Source organism: Grus americana, chromosome 17 (assembly GCF_028858705.1).
Source record: "Grus americana isolate bGruAme1 chromosome 17, bGruAme1.mat, whole genome shotgun sequence".
In the NCBI taxonomy this organism is placed as follows: Eukaryota; Metazoa; Chordata; class Aves; order Gruiformes; family Gruidae; genus Grus; species Grus americana.
The window spans coordinates 5027897-5047291 of NC_072868.1; positions in this window are offsets into that span (position 1 = coordinate 5027897).

Genomic DNA, 19395 nt, shown 5'->3' on the forward strand with positions numbered 1-19395 from the left:
ATTAGCTGGGTCTCTTGATTCTGGAGAGGGAAGAAGTTTGGTCTGGGCTCTGGAAGCAGGACCAAACCCAGAAGGTGGGTTTCCCTCCAGCCGTGCTCCTGCAGGGTTTTGCCAGTTTGCATCCGCAGCTCTGGTTCATCATTCCAAATCCTCCCTGCACGTAGGTCTCCAATTTCTCCCCACTGACTGCTCACTGCTCTGAAACTCTCCACGGAATGGAGCAGCTCAAAGACAACACAGTCACCAGATAAATCATTCCTCCCCCGCTTCTCTTCCTTTCCCCCCAACCCAAATGGCTAAAGTGTCTTTATTATTTAAAAAAAAAAAAAAGCGCGCACACACAAAAACCTAGCGAGAGAGACAGACACAAAGCAAAGGAAAAGGAGAGGTTTAGGCAGCAAGCCACAAATAAGCACCATCAATCATAGTGCAGTCAAAAAAGTACATGTGTTGGTACCTGCTAGTTATTGGCAGTACTCAAGAAGTCTCCTGAGTACAATCTTCAGGGCTCCTTAGATAAATAAATAAATAAAAAAAAATTCCATGTTCCTCTGAAAAACTGCTTGTCAGCACTGGAATGGCAGGTGCATTAACTCCCTAAGAACCAGATTATGCCCTGCATGGCAAAAAAATGCAAACACAGAGAAATAAGATGTCAGTCAACTCCTGTATCCTCTCAAGTTTTTTTGGATGAGAAGTATTTTGAAATATAAATACAGCCCGTTATATAAATGAGTCGAGGAAAAAAGAGAGCTATGAATATATACATGGTGTAGTTATCTTATTTGTATGTTTACCCAAAATTTGCATCTGTTCAACATATGATTTTTTTCCTTTTTGTACTCCACAAGGATAGCTGGAAAGCTCAGATTTATTTCGTACCACACCCCTAGCCGTAGTCCTTCCCTATCTGCAATGAGGGCTTTTGGCTTGAGAAGCTGGCTCAGCGCTACCAAACCTCCCAGCAGCTGCCCGTGCCCGCGCTGTCCCACGGGGCACCCACCACACGTCTACCCGTCATGCCTCCTCCTGCTGCTGCTGCCTTCAGCCCCTCCGTGGGTTCCTCTCCCTCCCGTGACCCTCCCAAGCCTTGGCAAACGCCATCCTGGTGCCACCTGGCTGCCTGTTCACCCCTCAGCTCCTCTCCCTTGTAGCTCTGAAATGTTTCCTCTAAAAAAGAAAAAAAATCCCTATCCGAGAGCTACCATCCTTTTCCTTTAGATCTGTATTACATTCTCCCTTCTCTCGGCTTTGCTTTTATTAGTTGTGGACTTCGAGGTGCTGGCAATGTGGCTTTGGCTGCTCTGTAGAGCTCCTCTAACATCTCTGGAGCTGGACCCCATCCTTCTGCTCCTCTACCCCTTCCCTCTGCTCCTCTCTGCTCCTTTTCATGCATTATTTTCTTTATAATCTACGAGAGTGACATTATTCCCAGTGGAAGTCCAAAAGCAGCAAAGTCCTGTCCCAGGATGAGCAAAGGTTGCGTGACCTACTGCTAGAAGACAAATGGATTTGGGGAAATGGCCATTAGCCCTTCCCTGAACTTGACAATGTGTTTCCTAAGATTCCTATCGCATGTAGGAAGACGCTGATTATTTTTAGCTGTGGGTGAGCCAGCTGTTCCTAGGCCAACCTCCAACCCTCCCAAGGACAGCAGAGACGTTCCTGCTTCTGCTCGGCCCTCCTGGGGCTGCAGCGGGTGATGGCCGGGCTCTGCACCATGGAGCGAGGAGGGAATGAACCCCCGCTGTGCCTGCCAGCAGGGAAACCTCGTCTGCATGTGCTGCTCAGCACCAGACCTTGCAGGAGGGCTTCTTTCTCTCCAGCACCTTGATTTTATTCAGTAGACCTGTATATGAGATCTAGCTGACTCTCCTTCTTGGTTTCAGCATAACCAGTGCAGGTACTGAAGCGTTAGGGGAGAGTTTTCACTGCCGCGTGGCTCCTTGCAGTTCATCCCTACCTTCCTTCCCTAGCGTGGCTGCAGTCAGCCCCCTGTTCAGCTCGATCCGAATCACCCGGGCTCCATCCGCGCCTGCCCCAGCCATGTCCCAGGGTGCGAATTAGCCACGGCTGGAGCAGGGCTGGCTTTGCATTGCTCGCCCGACGACAGCGAGCCTGGGTGGCAACCGGGCTGGTTTCAAACGGGTCACCTGGAGGCAACAGACAGTTTGCTTCATTGCAAATTCTTAGAGCAAATTAATGGGGGTATTTTGATAAGCTGCACAGTCCGTTATAGCTGTGGGGCTGCCTGTTTTGTTGCATAATGGAGATGTTTCTACAAGAACTCACTACTTTTTCCTTTTTCTTTTTTTTTCTTGGCTTGATTTTAAATTAATGAGGCTCAAAGATTTCTGAGCCTCCCAAAAATATATCTTTGGGGACGCCCCTTGATTGGATAGAATACGGAGTGGAGATCTGAATTTTGAGCGTGGTTTCCTGTGGGAAATGGATCAATAGCCTCCTAAGGAGGATCCCATTTCAGAGCAGGGAAACAACAATTAAGTTGGGATTTATCTGTTTCTGAATCAGGATTTAAAAAAAAAAAAAAAGTCGTGTTACAAAAGTCTCCAGGAGCAGACTTTCTGCTTTATCTGTGGCTGAGCAGAACCTTGCACCTCCAAATGCAGCAAAGCTGCACGTTGCAATCCTGAAAGAACTCCACTGTATGACGGAGCTAGAAGCTTTTCTCCACCCGATAAGCCAGTTGTGCCTTTTTAATTTTTATTTCTATCACCTCCCTCTTTTCCCCATAGCACCTACAAATTCCCCCTCGAGCTTTTCCTGGGCAGCGGAGCGTGACTGTCTGCGCAGCAGAAGCTGCAGGTCAGAGGCAGAGGAGCGAGCAGAGCTGGAGTCATCCCCACCGCGGGCGCAGCTCTCGTACGAGGCGAGAACATTTCGGTTCAGAAACTCTCCGGCATCCTGCTGTGAAGGTCGTAAAATGGTAAATAACAAAAGTAGAAAATAAGTGCATGGCCCGGGATGCAGGAGGCCTGCCCCAAATATCCCTTTTCTTTCGGGATGAAGGAGGGCGCTTACGGGGAGAGAAGCAATCGCGCCGAACGACTGCAAACTGGTTTGAACTGGGAGTTGGGTGGCCTCTCTGCTCTACGCTGTGCCCTCCTCCAGCCCAGCAACTTTCTCTTCCAGACCACAGATTTAGTTAATTTAGGTCCTTCTGTTGGCAAGGGTTTTGCAATGGGCTGTGGGTTAGGAAAAAGCAGAGAATTTTTCCTTAAGCAAAAAGGAGATGACATTGCACAGCAAAATTGAGCGAAAAATAGTTTGTTGGCCATTTTTCTTCTCCGTCTTGCTTCTACGTGTGATGCCAGCAAAAGAAATTACATTTTCGAGTGATTTAATAACAAAATTACTTTTATTTTTAATTCTTCTGCCTTCCTTGGAGCAGAAAAGCCACAAGATGGAGCTCTGGGGCTTTCCACCAGGGCTGGGCTGGACGCACGGGTAAAAAGCCGTTTGGAGACCTTGAAATTATGGGTTTTATTAATTTTTCACTCCGTTTAATTTTTACATTCATTTTAAAATGGTAAACGTTAGAGATGTTATAATTGTAAAATGTAATTTATCGCTGCTAGCTGAAGGTATTTACCTTTCCTTTTTAAGCTCAGAACTTTTATTTTTATTTTTATGATTGTAACAGGGTAATATTTTTCAGTCTTCTGGGAGGCTGGCATCCCCGAGACGGTGTTAGACCATATCATTCTTCTAGATGACACCCTGACTGTGTTGAGGAAGCCCCCAAACCTACCCAGGTCTATACGCAAATATTAAACGCTGGCCTTCCTGCGCGTGTAAGGGACTAAACGATGTTTTGAAGTGTTCCTCTTTCCTTGTAATCAATGAACACTTAGCTGGTAAAATTTAAGCCGGCGCAGTGAATTAGAAGTGGATTCTCCAGTTAAAATGAAAGCATTTTAGATCCTAAATTATATAGGAATTATAAAGAAATGAAAGAATTCAACATTCTGCTGTGCCAAATAATAGCTTTTCTTCCTTCTCTCTTTCTCTCCTTTTTCTCTCCGTCTTTCTTTCTCTTTCTTTTTCTCTTCAAAGGGGGCGAGCTCTCTTCTGCAACGTGCTGCTTTTCCAAGTGAACTGGTGCTAAGGATGTCAGATCTTTTCAGCTCTGACTGCTGTTATGACAGGGCTTGAGTGTTTAATTATGGTTGTATTGCAGGGACGGGGTGATTCTTTTGACTCGCTGGAGTTTGGTTGTAATAGCTGTGCACACACGCAGTTTCAAGTGACAAGAATATTTTTTTTTTAATATGTATATTTATACACTCCAGCTCACGTGCAGATCAGACAACGAGATTCTGGTAGCTGATGGTCTCCTGGAATACTGTTAATTACTTAAGCGCCACAAGCAAACATTTTATAAAAGGTTTATGAAACACTTCTGGGCAGGGGCGTGCAATAGCAGTTACTGAAAATGTACTTTCCTCCTTTATGGAAGTTAACATTTTTATTAGAAATTCGAACCACTTGACAGAGGCTTCCAGAGAAATTAGTCTCCAGTGTAACACTCGGAGAGCGGCCGATGAGCACCGCAGCAAAGCTCCTGCTAAAAGTGCCGTGAACTTTATGGGGAGTTGCGTTTGCTCCTGTGGAAGATAAATTTGGCCCAAGGTAGAGCTGACCGCATCCTGAATAATTCATTAAGAGAATTTATTCCCTTTCTATTTGCAAACTGTCCGAGCAGTCTGGTTTTTGTATGTGTTCCTCGATTCATTACGTGCTGGATACTTCATGACTAATCCTTTTTCTGCCAATTTTTGACCCGTTCCTCCGGCATGACTGAGGGATAGATCACCCGATGGTGCTTTTCTGCCATGACAAGACAGATGCAACATGGATTTTTGTGTTCTAAATCCAGATTCCCCAAACTGGTGGTTCCTATAAATATTTGTGCCTGGAGACTCCTGTGCTAAAAGTCGTCACAAATCGCAGACAGAAAGAGGGAGAGCGCTGCTCGTTTCAGTTCAATTTGCTAACACAAGGAAATAGTGGATTTATTTTTTTTTACTGTTGTGGTCATTATTTCTTTTTATAATTCCACTAGCTGTCTGAAAGGACTTGGAAACACACCAGATTTCTCTTTTTCTTTTTCTAAAATGTTAGGAAAAGGACAATGTGAAGATCTGCATATGCCTGGGATTGTTAATAGAGATAATTGTCAGAAGTGGACAAGGCTACAGCTGCCTGAGTGGTGACCAAAAGGAAAACGAGGTGTCACTTTGTTCAAACCTTTGCAGTTCCCTTGTAAAACATCACCACTCCTTAAATAGAACTGAACTGCTCTTACACCCCCCTCACTCCAACCTATTTATAAAAAGCATTGCTGTGGTTAATGCACTGAGAGACGCAGGGGCAACTCCTGAATTGCCCAGAGCATCTTCACTGGTACCCAGCTTCCTCTCTTAAACCACTTCACTTTAAGACCATTAACGTGCTTCTGACTTACAAGGATCTATTACTCCACCTTTACCCGTGGATTAGAGCCTCTTTCTCTCCCTCCTCGGTCCCTGTAGTGCCCGAGGAACCCATGCCATGCTGTGATGTTCCCCAGCTGCTGCTGCTGGTCCCAGGCAGCTGAAGCTCGTGGTTCTCCTGCATCTGCTGTTGAGGTTTCCCGGTGGGTGCAAGGCTGACACCACCGAAACAAATAATTCTTCAGCCTTTGAAAAGCGACAGAAGCCCCGGCGCGGCTCAGCCCAGCCCTTAGGATGGGAATAACAGGCGCTTTGCAACTTCTTTAAAGAAATGACAGTGGGGACATGAAGCTGATGGATGTCTTCATATATTTATTTCTGGCATTTTGATCAAGTGCTGTGCTGATGGGAAGGGATATGTTTGCAATTAAAGCCAATGAGTTAACTGTAATCTTCCCCCCCCCCCCCCTCTTTTAAAAGAAAACATGCATTTAAAAGGAATCAAAAAGAAAAAGAACTTTGGAATTTTCAACAGTACAGAATTGCTTTCAGAAAGGAAAATCTGTTGAAATAAGAGCAGCTATTTTGCAAGTAGCTGTAAGGAAATAAGGATATTAAGATATCCCTCTTCTCTTTTTCTTCTCCCAATCATCAAACAATTTGATTATATAAAAAAAAGACTTTAGAATTATTAAAACCCAGTAAAAGAAATCCTACTAAATGTAATAATTATAATGTAGAATTTTTAATCTGCTCTTAGGAACAGTTATCTCTTCTTTGTACTTAACAATTCAAAGTTCTCATTTATGGGATTTCACAACATACATTACAATATTTTGACAATTAATTTGTTCCTCCTTTTCAAGAAGTAAGAGAATTATTAATTATACCCTTATTCAGAAGTCTTAGTAAAGCTTTAAGTTAACATTTCCTAATAGGCATTTAATTCTGATTTAATAAGACAATTATTGCATTATAAACAAATATAAATTGATTATTAAACACATTTATTTTGGATTAACAGCAATTCCATAGATATGATAGCCATTAAACATCAATGAAAAGACTTTCATTAATAAACTGATTTATTTACCATGGCATAAGTGTCCTGTTCAATCTAAATTAAATATCTATTTGGGATCCTCAGCCTGTAGTGTTACCAAAGGCATCTTCATGTTTGAACGCTGCACAAAAAGCATTTCTAGTTCAGCTTTGCAAGATGCAATCTCAAAAATAATCAATCCCTATAAAAAAGACTTTGGTTACTGCTAGTTAACTAATTATACAGACACAGCCTTTGTGCATGTCTGTATGAGATATTCTTTGTTATTCTCTTTCTTCTGAACTTTGATGCTATTTAAAAATAAATTTAATTACCCAGTGGTTATTTACACTGCATTTATTTCTTCCATCTAGAATTCTTTTCAAATTTAAAACGTGAAGGTCACTATCATTTTAGAGCAGTTTATTATTCATGTATATTGCAAAATTTCCAGGGAGAAAAAATTGCTGTATTTTACAGTTGGAATGCAAGAAAAGAATTGTAAAATTGACTGCACTGGGCCTGATCCTGCACCGCATTATAGTAGCTGCTTTGCTAAATAAAACCTGCAGGATTAGGCCCAATATTTTTCTTCATTAATAACAGTAATTTAAATACTACCTTTAAAAAATATGTGTGTGTGTGACATATATATTTATGAAAAGACGACAGGATATCTATCTTTTTTCTAAGGGTTTTCCCACATGATTTTATGGGCCTTATCTGGTAAATTCGCACGAGTAGAATTACCCACGTGTACAAGAGTTAGCAGGGACGTGCTTTGTGGCTGTTTTTCTTTGTTTTCTTTTTTTAAAGGCCAGATGTTACAGGCAGCTGCAGACCTCCTTAACCTAATAAAACAATTTAGAGTAGCTTATATTTGTCACTTAGCTGAATTTTTTTTCAGACGGTATTTTTTAAAGGAGGTTTTGAAGGTTTTTCTCTACGGCAATGCCCTGGTTAGATGCCTAGATGACTTCAGAAAGACAGGGTTTGCTACGCAGGCATCCCCAAACGAGGTTGGCGAGGCCAGAACCTTGCTGCCACGTTTACTTTCTGGTGTTTCAAAGAAAGATGGGAGAAAGTGGGGACTTGCCCGCCGCAGGAGACGCTTAGTTTGGCTCCTGCGGGTTAGAAGTCTCCTCTACGCTGAACTGAACGTAAGGTTTGGAAGGGCAGCAGAGGAGTGAGTTCGTCCCGCCGCTTGCTTTTTCCCTTGCTCGGCGCAGAGGAGCGAGCAGCATGGCTGAAAGCTGAAACGAGAGCAGCAGAAGGAAACGCTGCCGTGAACGAGTGCGGCCGCCTCGTAAAACCTGCCGCCGCCCCGGGTCGGGAGCGGTGCTGCGGAGGCTCGGCAAAGAGCAGGGAAGGCGATGGTGGTAGATGATGTGGAGTCAAAGAAAGGGTAATCTTAGTCCCGCTTTACAAGGGACAGATTTATCACTCTCTGGGTCGGGAAGAAATGCTCTGCAAATGCAGAATGCCCGGTTTGTGGTCATGTCCTCGGAGCCCAGCAGAGCAACCAGGCGTTTGGGGACAAGTGGACATCAGAAATGGCGCGTTTCAGCTCTCCCTGTTGTCATCTTGTCTTTGGGTCCACGCAGCTCCATGTTCAGCTGCTGTCACTTCCAGGGGTGGTAGCAGAGGGCAGCCTTAACTGGGTGGTTTGGAGATCTCTGTCCCAGCTGGAGGAAAACGTAGAAGGAAATATTCTTCCTCTAAAGCAGAAAAGGTGGCCGGGTCTGGAAAAGTAGCAGAGGTTAAGTGAGCTTGTTAGGATTTTTGTACTTTAGTTTTTATTTCTTGAGGTCGCATATAAACATGGTGGTTCCTACCTCTGGTCTCCTTCCCCTACAGCTCTGAAAAAACTGATCTGGAAAACCCCCTGGTCAAAGGATGCTCCTGTGGGGGTTCCCCTGGCCTGCGTTGGGGCTGGGGGCACCAGGTGAGCAAAGATACGGGACGTTTTCTCTTGGACAGGCTTTTAGCATTTGACAAAAACTTGTGAAGGGTGCGTGTGTGTGTGTGTGTGTTACTCCTCAGTGCCTTGGTTGTGCAAAGGGCTCAGCAAAGCCAGTGACAACTTTGCCCAAGAGCAGAAAGTGGAGCCGAGTTCCTGATTTAATTATTTCTCCCCCCCTTTCCCCTGGACATTTATGGTTTTGTGCATCCATTTTTGCTGAATGCCTTTGGATCAAACTGCAGTATTTGTAACAGCGATTTCCTGGGCGTAATGACTTGAGACCCCAGGACTTGTTGCTGCTATGACCTCTGTCAGATCTGACCTACAGCCACAGGCTTGGCAGACTGCTGCTCGCTAGGTGAAATGTCTGTTCCTATAGCTGTCCGTTAACGGGTCTGCTCTTCCCTCAATAATAAAAGATCTTGTTAAGATCTTCTTAAGACTGAGAGGTGAGGGATTAAACTGAGAATGAGTTGGGTGCAAAGCTCCCTTCCTCCTTCTCCAAAGATGCTGCAGGCGCATCACATGGAGAGTCCTTGCTCTATTTGTCCCTGCTTTCAATTAAGACTTAAGTCAAATGATCAACTTACAGATCAGGAATTCGCCAAAAAGTAGCTGAACCTAAATTGTGATGGGAAACACCTATTTGGATGAGTTGCTGTGGATGGTGTAATCAGGTCTGGAGCCACAGAGATTTTCACTTGCATGGAAAAGCTGGAATTAGCCAGAAATTCCTTCCTTGCTTTGACACTACGGCTCTGCGCTGTGATTTCTACACAGCCGTGTGAGAGATGTTACTGACAGGGATCTCGTGCTGATTTTACCGTCTGACAGCTCCGCTCCACTCTTTGCAGGGCATCTAAATTTCTTTCCCACGTTTCTTGTATTTTCTGTATTATTGCTTTTAAATCACTCTCCCTTTAATTGGCTCAGGAGAAAGGACTCGTTCCTTTGCCTCTAACTTTTCTTTTTTCCCATAAAGTATTTAGGAAAAAAATTGCCGAGTATGTAAACTAGAGATCATTAGAGGTTGTGGGTGGTTTTTTTTTTTGTTGCCGTTAGTTTGTTGGGTTTTTTTTAAAGACTAGATTCAGCAAAATATTGTTTTCTCCCAGGCTCTGGGTCTCTATTTAGGTGATTTTTAGCTCTGTTATTTATTTATATATTTATTCATTAGGTAGGCCCACAGTCAAGGAGAAGGGGAACGCGGGGTTATTAATCTTTCCTGTCATCCATTCACAGATGTGAAGTTCACACCACAGCAAATGTGAAGTCAGCAGTACGCACCCACAAGGTGGAAACTTCAAGCAAAAAAGGCAGCGAGGAACAGGGGTGGGAGAAGGAGGGGAAAGGGGGGGGGGAAGGCAGAAGGAAAAAAGAAAAAGGACAAGGGAGTGATGAATGACAAAAGGGAGGGGAGAAAGACGGATGAACAAGGGAAATGGAAAGAGAAATGAGACGGATGGAAAAGGCTAAAGAGGAAAGGCAGATAAGAGAGAAGAAAGTCTGAAGAAAGAGTAGGGGAGAAATGAGAGATACCAAGACAGAATATTTCAGATAGGGTGTTAATGTAGCTGGGCCTGTCTGGGTGCTTGGATATCCTGAAGATGTAAAGGGTAATCACTCTCTCAGCATGTATATGCTATTGATATGTTAATATAATTTTCTTTTTCATCTGAAAGCAATGAAGTTTTCAAACTGGCTGATTAACTGGGTCTGGCTGGTCCTGTGTACGTACATGTATTCACAAACACACGTCATCTATAAATATTTATGTTCTGTACACAATAGTGTCTGAAAATTCCCATAAAACAGCCGCCAGCATTAAAAGTCCTATTAGCATTGATGTGACATTGGACAGACGTGTTTGTGCTGATATAACCTGCCACGATATCAATCCTAATACAGCTTTTTGGGACCACAAAATGTAAACAGGCAACGCTAGCAGAAGCATTGAACATCATGTTATATTAAAAACAAGCCCGTGATAATGCAATATGAGGGGTCTCAGATCACATTTGGCTACAGGTCATATAATATGGATAGTCTTCTTTACAATTATAAAGTTTATCTTATAGGGTTTTTAAAAATGAGTAATTTCTCTGTTGTGTTGCGAGATTTAGCTCCTAATATACCTAATTCACACACCCTGCAAATCACTTGTTAAATCATTGTTTTAGTTAATTTACAGAGATGGCCATGTAGAGCAATAACTCATTAAAAAAGTTAAATGATCATTTTGGTCAGCCTACAAGAGGGAGTGACACGATCACCCCAGCTGTGGTCCCGCGTAGCAGAGCCAGGCTGTTTGCTCCTCCTCTGCTTGTTTCAGAAATTCTGCAAGTTCCTCAGTAGTTTTAAACCACAAGTTGCACAATTTGGGGGGGGCGGGGGGGGGGGGCTCCGGAGCCAACCGCGGAGTCAGGATCTCTGCGGGGCTGGGGAAGGATGGAGAGGGGCAGGTTGGAAAGGCTCAGCTTCTCTGCAGAAGCAGCAGCCTGGCACTTCCAGCTTGGGTTTTGCCTTTAAAAAGATTTAAGAGCTCCTCTTGCTTCTCCTGGCCAGAGAGCTTGTGTCTGTCTGACGTCTAAAGATAAAATCTAACCCTAAAAGTACTTTCAGAGTATTTACCCCTTGTTTACAAGGTAGGGAAAAACATTTAATATAGTTTACAGAAATCTTACTCTCTATCCCTGGAATACTTCTGTGAAACATTGCTGAAAGGGTAAATTTTTTTTAATTTTTTCTTTTTAATTAGTTAAATGGACCCCATGCTACATTCAGATATTCGTGAAATAACTTGTATATATGTCTTGCATTTTGCTTGATTTATCTGATGACCTACTAGATACACTTGTTTACTGGACTTCTGGTGTTCAGACGATTTCTGCAGGCTTCTGTGAGCTATTGTATATCTGTTATAGTCTTTTTGTATAATGCATCTGGGATCAGTAGCTTCCGGACTTAAATATATCTGCTTTGTTCTCGTATCAGTTCATAATGTTAGCATGCTTGGATAAATCAAGGAAATAGCTCTGTAATTTATACCGTATGTTAATATTTACCGTACTACTGGATCCATGCTACAAGGTGACTGAGTCTTTCTGTTGCTGAGCTCATGCTGATGATCAGAGCCGTGAAATCTGACTTTTCCTTTGCTTTATGCACCATGAGCTAGTATAGAAGCTCTACCTGTGGCACTGTATAGGAGAGACCTTGGCTTAATGCCTATTAAAAATCCCCTATGTAATATTAACACTGCTCATTTGGAATGGAGGAATATCAGGTCTCTGCTACCGGGATTCTTACAAGATGGGAATTTGTTATTCCTACTTAAAGGTACATGCTCAGAGTGGATGTTCTCAGTAATGCTGGTTGTGAACAGGCCAGAAATAAGCCAGGGGATTTTGGGGTAGATCAGTGGAATTAATTTGACTTCAGTTATTTTGGTTTCTTTTACAGAAGCTGGGAACTTGGCCCTTTTTGCTTGAATACCGAGTTTCAGCAAATTAATTCAGAAGCCTCCACAACCCAGAACACTTCATCTCCTACTCTTCCGAACCTAATTCTCAAATTCCTGATTGAATGCGACTTTTTTGTGAATTTCTGGCTTTGGTCTCTTGTATGTGTATGCGACGAAATTGGTTTTCTTTTTTCTAAGCGGGGGAAAAAGTAGAAACGAGACAAACTTCCCCTCCCTTCTGCAAAGGTTCAAGACAGAAAGAGATAAATAAAAAAGAATAAAATAAAAATATAGCTGTATATTTTCCCCCTTTGGAAGGACCTCCCACTGACTATATCATTATCTGTCTCATGTAGGATATTGGGTTCAGGATCTATAGCACTGAGCTACATTAGTATTGAATCTCATTTGATTTAATAAACCTCCTTTCTGCCTCGCCTGCTCAGTCTTTCCAGTCTTTTTCAGCCGTTAGCAGCTCCCCCATAGTTTTGGCCGTAGGGGGATAGATAACGCGGTGCCCTCTTTATACGGCAATGTGGGGACCTTCATCCTCCCTTGGCAATGCGGATGCTTGTTTTGCAAATATAGCTCCTTCCTCTTCCCCTCCCTTTACGCATACATGGCATGTGGCCCGCTCTATACGTACGCTGTTTGCTTGCTGTTATTCTCTGTAGTTGGACCCATTTACAGTGAACTTGGTCATAATGAAATATTTATATTGAGCAGACTGAAGATCTGGAATTATTTTATGGTTCTCTAGTGTATGAAGTATAGTTTTGGAGATAATCTGAATATTTTGGGGGAGGGAAGAGAACAGGGAATAAGATTCAATTTAAACTGAAAAGGCGCATCAAAAATGTGGTCAATGGACATTTTCAATGTATTAGAAAAAGGAGGATATATAGAGTAAAATTTCAAATCTTGCAAAATTAACTACATAGCAAAATCTATGCTTCAGGAAGAGAGAGCTTTTGGAACCTGTCTTTAATTTTCAAATCGGAGTTCTTTTGCTGGATGTGATGAGGCTTGGCATGTCTCTTGGCATGGATATGGATATGCAAGCTCTGTGTCTATGGGCTCTAATTTCCCTAGAAGAATTTAAGTAAACCTTTCTCAAGCCAATAGGAGTTAACTGTATAGTAAGAAACTGTGCTCCATGTCTATATTAAACTTGGAAAAAATGAAATGCTGTTCTCTGTTCTAATGTGTCAGGCAAAGCTGGCTGCAGAGAATGTGCAGAGGCAAGATTTCATTTTGAGAGCTGGAAAAGGCTGAAGCTTGATTACAGGCAGGCATGCTGGCAATCCTTTTTAGCTTGTTTTAAGCATATACTGCGTGTAGGTCTGAAAAAGATTAAGTTTCTACAAGTTTCATTAATATAGGGTGGCCAGTATTAAAGGATTTTAGCTACAGAAAAAAACTGTATTAATGAGTACAACACCTTATTAGACTTCAGAGAATCCACAAGAGCAAGCCAATAGGAATAGTCTTACCAAAACCTGTTATAATGGGGGGAATCCAAAGATGTGATGCTAATCTGTAAGGTGTGATAACTGGTGGAACTACTTGCTTTGAAGATAGGATGCTGTGGTCTTGGAAGGCAAAGTCCTCTATGTCATCGCTGGGTATTTTTACCAAGCGGCTTTCTAAAATTTACCTCTTTCTCTTGTAGGTTACTCACGCAGAATTAGCAGTGAAAACACGGATCCCAGTCATTTCCAACATACTTTTTTAGACCCCTGAAATACTAGAAGTGACTCTTGGACAAGAGGGCCAAGCTCCTGCCCCAAATACAGCGATAGCGTTTGGGGTGCCTCAACCAGACTCTCATCGGTCCTTTTGCCTTCATAGAGGGGGTGTGTTTGTTCATCTCGAAAGCTGCTGCATCTCCTAAAGCATCATCCAACGATGCCAGGCAATGGGAAAGGTGCGAACTGTTGCTTTGAATTGTAAAATCCCCATATCCATAATGCATGAAAGGACCTATGCACAGGGTTTCAGTCCTCCTGCAGCTCTGGAAAATTGGACAACTTCATAGTCTTTTATGAAAATATAATGTACCTGTGCTGCCTTTTGAGTAGTAAATTATGAATTTGAAAGTGACAAATATTAGCAACCTGCCTTTATTGCTAACAAAACTGGGCAGGAGAGAAAAGGAGTCTGCAGAGCCTTTGACAGAATGTTTAATAACTTTTGTGATTACTGTTTCCCAGAGGTGATGTGTATAATATGTATTTTCCCTCTTTCATTTTATCATAACACTTATGCTGGAGACTGTTGTTGTGTCTCTGCATTCCTGAACTTCTTCCTCAGTGAAAAGTTAGAGTGATTTGAGCAACCACATTCAGAGCAAGGTTGTGAAGCCTTCTGCTTCCTTTAATGTCAAAATTGCACTGCTTTAGCTCGGCCTGACAGTATGAAAATGGGCCGTAGCCGTATGATAAACAAAGAGTGAGGTATTAAAAGTCTACAGTACTCAGGCAGCTGAGACTGAAACTGTGACAATGCAGATGGATGGAGACTAATCACAAAAAATGCAAAAAATAGACACTATGCCAGGTGTATGCTGCTAGAAGAATATTCATCTTCATTGTGGGTCCTTTTCTGTTCCAGAAACTTAAAATTTTGGATGGCTTTGGTACTTTGGCATAGAAATGTTCACAAATTTGTACATAAAAATTGATCACTAGATAAAATTTCAAGAGGTAACATTCTTAACTTCAATTAAAAATCAATATTTTGGACTTGGCAGCTAGAGCACACTTTTCGTTGATGTGAAGGAAGAACAGAGGATGGAGAAAGGCATGAAATCACGGTTGGGTTCTTGTAACAAAGCTCAAGCTACAGTCAGACAAACATGCCCAAACTTAGTATGAGCTTTTGCTGCCTGGAGGTTAGGATGGGCTCTCTCTAGCTTTACTTCACCTCTCTTCAACATAGAAAGCTATTCAGATCCTGACTGTTGCCTTGCGTGTAATCTTTAACATTTGTAAAGCCATTTCAAGCACACTGGTGTGTGCACTCTTCCTGCTCTTCAACTTGCTCTCTCTTTACTCTCATCTTAGTTCCTTTCCAGACATGGCTTTGCAATGCACTTCATGGCACCATCAGATGAGAAATCATATTCTAGTTTCCATCACCATCTAGTTTCTATCTCTTCCTTCAAACCAGACTTCAGCACCTTTTTTTTCCTAATCTTTTGTATCTCGTCCTTTGATTTTTTTGGTTCCTTTCAATGGTCAAGGAGATGAGGGGAATATGGTCTTATTCCAAATGTTTTCTGTTTTCAGGTAGAGTGGGGTGGTACTATTTCGCTTCTTGGCAATTCGTTGATAACCTCAAATTCAATGTTATCAGAAAGCAAATCACTAGCTTCACCATCTCAAAAATGAGAACAGGTCACAGAATAGGTGATAGAGAGTAACTTGAACTGTAGTTGTTGCTGGCTGTAGGAAGCCCAAGAAGTGTTTGAGTTTGGAGATGCACTAAATATGGAAAGTAAAACCACGTGATAATGTTTTTATTTGGCTGCTGTCCTGAGAAAGGAACAACCAATAGAATAATGCCCAAAAGTATTTTCCTTTTGTACAAATGTGCTTACATCATTAAAAGTCACTGGAACCCAGGATACTCAGTTCTTAAATTGTCTTGAAAATAGGCTTAGGGACTTAAACTGCACAGGCTCTTCTGAGAAGTTTACTTTGATGGAACTTCTTCCTGGGATTTTCTCCTAGTGAAAAGCCCCCAAAACTTCTCCTAAGTTAAGGATGAGGAATCTCCAATCATCACAGAAGTTCATTGGCAACACAGTTTGGAACTAGTTATAAAATATAAATAGCTTTTTCACCGTGAAATATTTGAGATTTTAAAAATTAAGACAGTGTTATTTACTCTCTTCCCCTGCCCACCCCCCCCCCATGGCTGGTGTTGCTTATGTGCTGTTGGCAGATGGGATGTGGATCATTTTAATTAGATTTTATTGGACTTTTATACGGCCCATAATTGTGATCATTACTCATTTTCACTGTGGTTCAGACAGATCCTCTATTTAGACATGATGATATTTTGATGAGACAAGTCCCATGTAACTTGTTATGTCAGGGGCCAGTAGCCAAAGCAGAGGAATTAGGTGTTTTCACAGCATAAAAATTGGAGTAGATTAATAAAGGACTTAATGGTCAATTTGTGTTTCTAATTGTGCCCAGATTGTGGATGCTATGGGCAGAATGTCTCTTTGGGCTGCTGGGTCCTGCTGAAAGCTGCAGGAAACAAAGAGCCCTTGCAGCTGAAGCCCAAGTAGCAAAACATGACACGGAGAGGGAGCAATCCCCTGTTTCACCTTCTGGGAGAGAGAAAACCCGTTGTTGGTGTTGCGCGCGACCTTTTGCCGAATCAAAGCTATTGTGCTTGTATTCGCATCAGCTCTATGTTTAGTCCCGTATGCTTTTTCTCCCTTTCTGTTGTGGTTTTTTTGCATGGCTGTTCTTGCAAATCACTGCAAGGAGACTGGGACTGGAGGCTAAGTCTGAACTGGGGATGGATCTGTTGTAACTTCTCTACAACTAGGGGCATCTTTTCTTCTGCTGATGGTCCTCTGCTGCTTTTTGAGCAGCTGTGCTCAGGCATTGAGATGTCCCCTTTACTTCCAACACAACATCTCTTTGGAAGGCTGTGAGGTCCTGCCATGTAACAGTAATGACAGTGTTCTGGCAAAGCCTTCTGTAGGAGCTGTGGTCCATTGTCAGACAGAACCATCTTCTCACCTGTATCCCATGGTCTCCTTATTGTTTAGTGATCAGTCTTACCATTTTCCTCTTGACTTTCCAGAATCATGACTGGTATTTGGACATAATACTTGTAGAGTACAGATCTAGCTCTCCCTTTGTGTCCTGAGGAGCATTGGTGAGTAGGACAGTCATGCACTACTGCCAGGAGTTTGCAGTTTGAGGAAACTGTCAAAAATATTTGGAAGAAAGATGTAGATTTTGAGTTTTCCCCCTCTATTTGTGAATAAAGTTGTCCTTGGCTAACTCTTTAACTCTTTTAACTTCTGACCCCAACTACACTGCATTTGCAGATGCCAAGGTTGTTGGAGAATTGAAAATGTTGGGGCTCATGGGCTTTGGGGTGCAAATACTAGCAGTTCCTTGTGCACAAATGTTATCTAAAATTCACCTGTCCCTATCTGAGGGAAAAAAAAAATCAGTAAATTTAGTTTAATATAAAAATCATCTACAGCTAAGGAGATGGGATGCAACAAATAGTTCCAGCCTCCTGTACCAGAGTGGGGGATGCTCCAGTGCCATCTCCACACCAGCGTGGGGGACACAGAATTTGGCTCTGTCTGCTTATGTTCATCTGGACACACACCTTTAAAAGGATCCTGTTAAGGTGACTGCTCAAAATTATAATTGACTCTAATGTACATCTCAAGTCAGATTTTAGCAAGGATCAACTCTGATTCCAGTTTGCATATGCAAATGAGGCCTGTTACCCCTCCAGCTGCCCGGTTTGTGTGCATCAGCCGTCTTCCAGGCTGCCTACAAATGAGTTTGCTCTGTGCAAACTGGAAAGGAGCTGAGCTGCAAAGTAGAGGAGAATACCACCTAAATCCACTCCTCTGGTCCGTGGTTTGTTTGGTTTTTGGGTTTTTTTTTGCCATCCTCATCCTTTATTTAAAACAAAACAAACAAAAAATCCAAATATTTCAGCATTTCTATGCAGAGACACAAGCTGTATTTCTCCTTTGCTCATCCAAACAGATCCACTGAGGTCTAGATGCTACTCCTGCTTAGGTCTGTTGTAGATAGAACCATAGAATGGTTGGGGTCGGAAAGGACCTTAAAGATCATCTAGATTCCTCCTGTGTTACTGCTTTTGCGCTCTGACAGAAACTAAGACCTAATTCGGAGCTGGGTAACCTAGCTTAACTTCTTGCTTCATTATCTCCTTCCACTCCCTTACATCTGGAATTCTTGTCTAGATGCAATATATAATAAAATCTTACTTTTCACCTCCGCGGAAAAATAAAAGTGATAATCTCAACAGATCCCCTTCTCTACTTTTACCTAAACTGTCTTTTCCTTCTTTTAAATTATGGATGTAACGCACTGGATATTATAACAAATGGACAGACAAACGTAAATAACTTACAGATCACTTCATTGGCCTTTATGCTCTTGCTTATGTTCAACGATCCTCTCACATCTGAAAAATATAAATTAATCCAAGTCAAATGCTCCTTGTAAAGAATCAGTTACAAGCTCATCCTCATTTTTCTGTTTAGTAAAAAATGTTCTAATTTATTAAAATGCACTTATTTTTTGCTAAGTGTTTTTCATCCATTGTTTTTTCTGGGAATTGGACCAGCTCACCTTAGAAAATTATTTCTCTCTTTTGCTTAATGTTAACAGACTCCAAATCTGTGTTGCTCCATGGGATGAGAGAACCTTTCCTAACAAGAGAATAATAATCACTAAATTCTGGTATGATTTTTTACAGAAAGAATGTGTACTAAAATGGATGAAACATTATGCTTCATTTTCTCATGCTGATTTTTCAAGTGAATAATTGCAAGCCATGATTAATGTCACCCCAGAAATCTGGCATGCTTATTCGTGAACATATTAATGAGTCTAGTTTTATTATTATTCAACCAATTCTAATGCCTTAGCATAAGCCTTATCTTTCCCAGCTTCTCTATCCTTATAGATTTTTTTTCCATTGGCTTACAATTTAAATTTTAAGGACAGCAGACTTTGAATTTTCAAGATTTTACGAGCCCCCTGTGTGCCGATGGCACTATAGAAATCATAGATACTGCTTTCCTTGTGCATTTAAACTCGTCTGCTGCTTGCTAAGCCCCACTGCGATGGATGCTGTGGACACACGGGACAGACAAAGCTATTATACCACAAGTATCGGATGTATCTTTTTTATTTGGCTCCTGATTGGGTTCTTGACTAAATGGTTCAGATAAAGAATATTACTGATCAAAACTGAAACCACTGGATGGATAATTCATGCGAATTTTCACTTGCAAGCGAACTAGGAAACCTTTCCAAGTTGCGTGTTTTAAGGGGAGAAAAGTGGGTTGATTTCATCAGGTTGTCGGTAAGCCGTGGCCTAGGACTCAAGTGATTTAAGGTTAAAATTCACACGTTGCCACACTTCAGTGTGCTCTACAGCTTGCTGGGCTTCCCCTGCGAGGAACACAAGGCCAACACCTCTTAATTTAAGACCTTTAAAGGAGTGTTTTAAGTTTAAAAATAACCTTCTGTTTCTGGCCAGGCGAGAGCTTTGTTTTGTGAAAGCTGTTCTGTCAGTGGTTAGTCCTGCCATCTCCCAGTGAGAGGGTTCAGATGGAAAGAACAGAAATTAATTATTGCATTACGTTGGACAAAGAATTAAGAAATCTCTTGATATTGAGTAGGTGATGAAGAGGAGGATAAAATTTCATGTTGTTAAATGC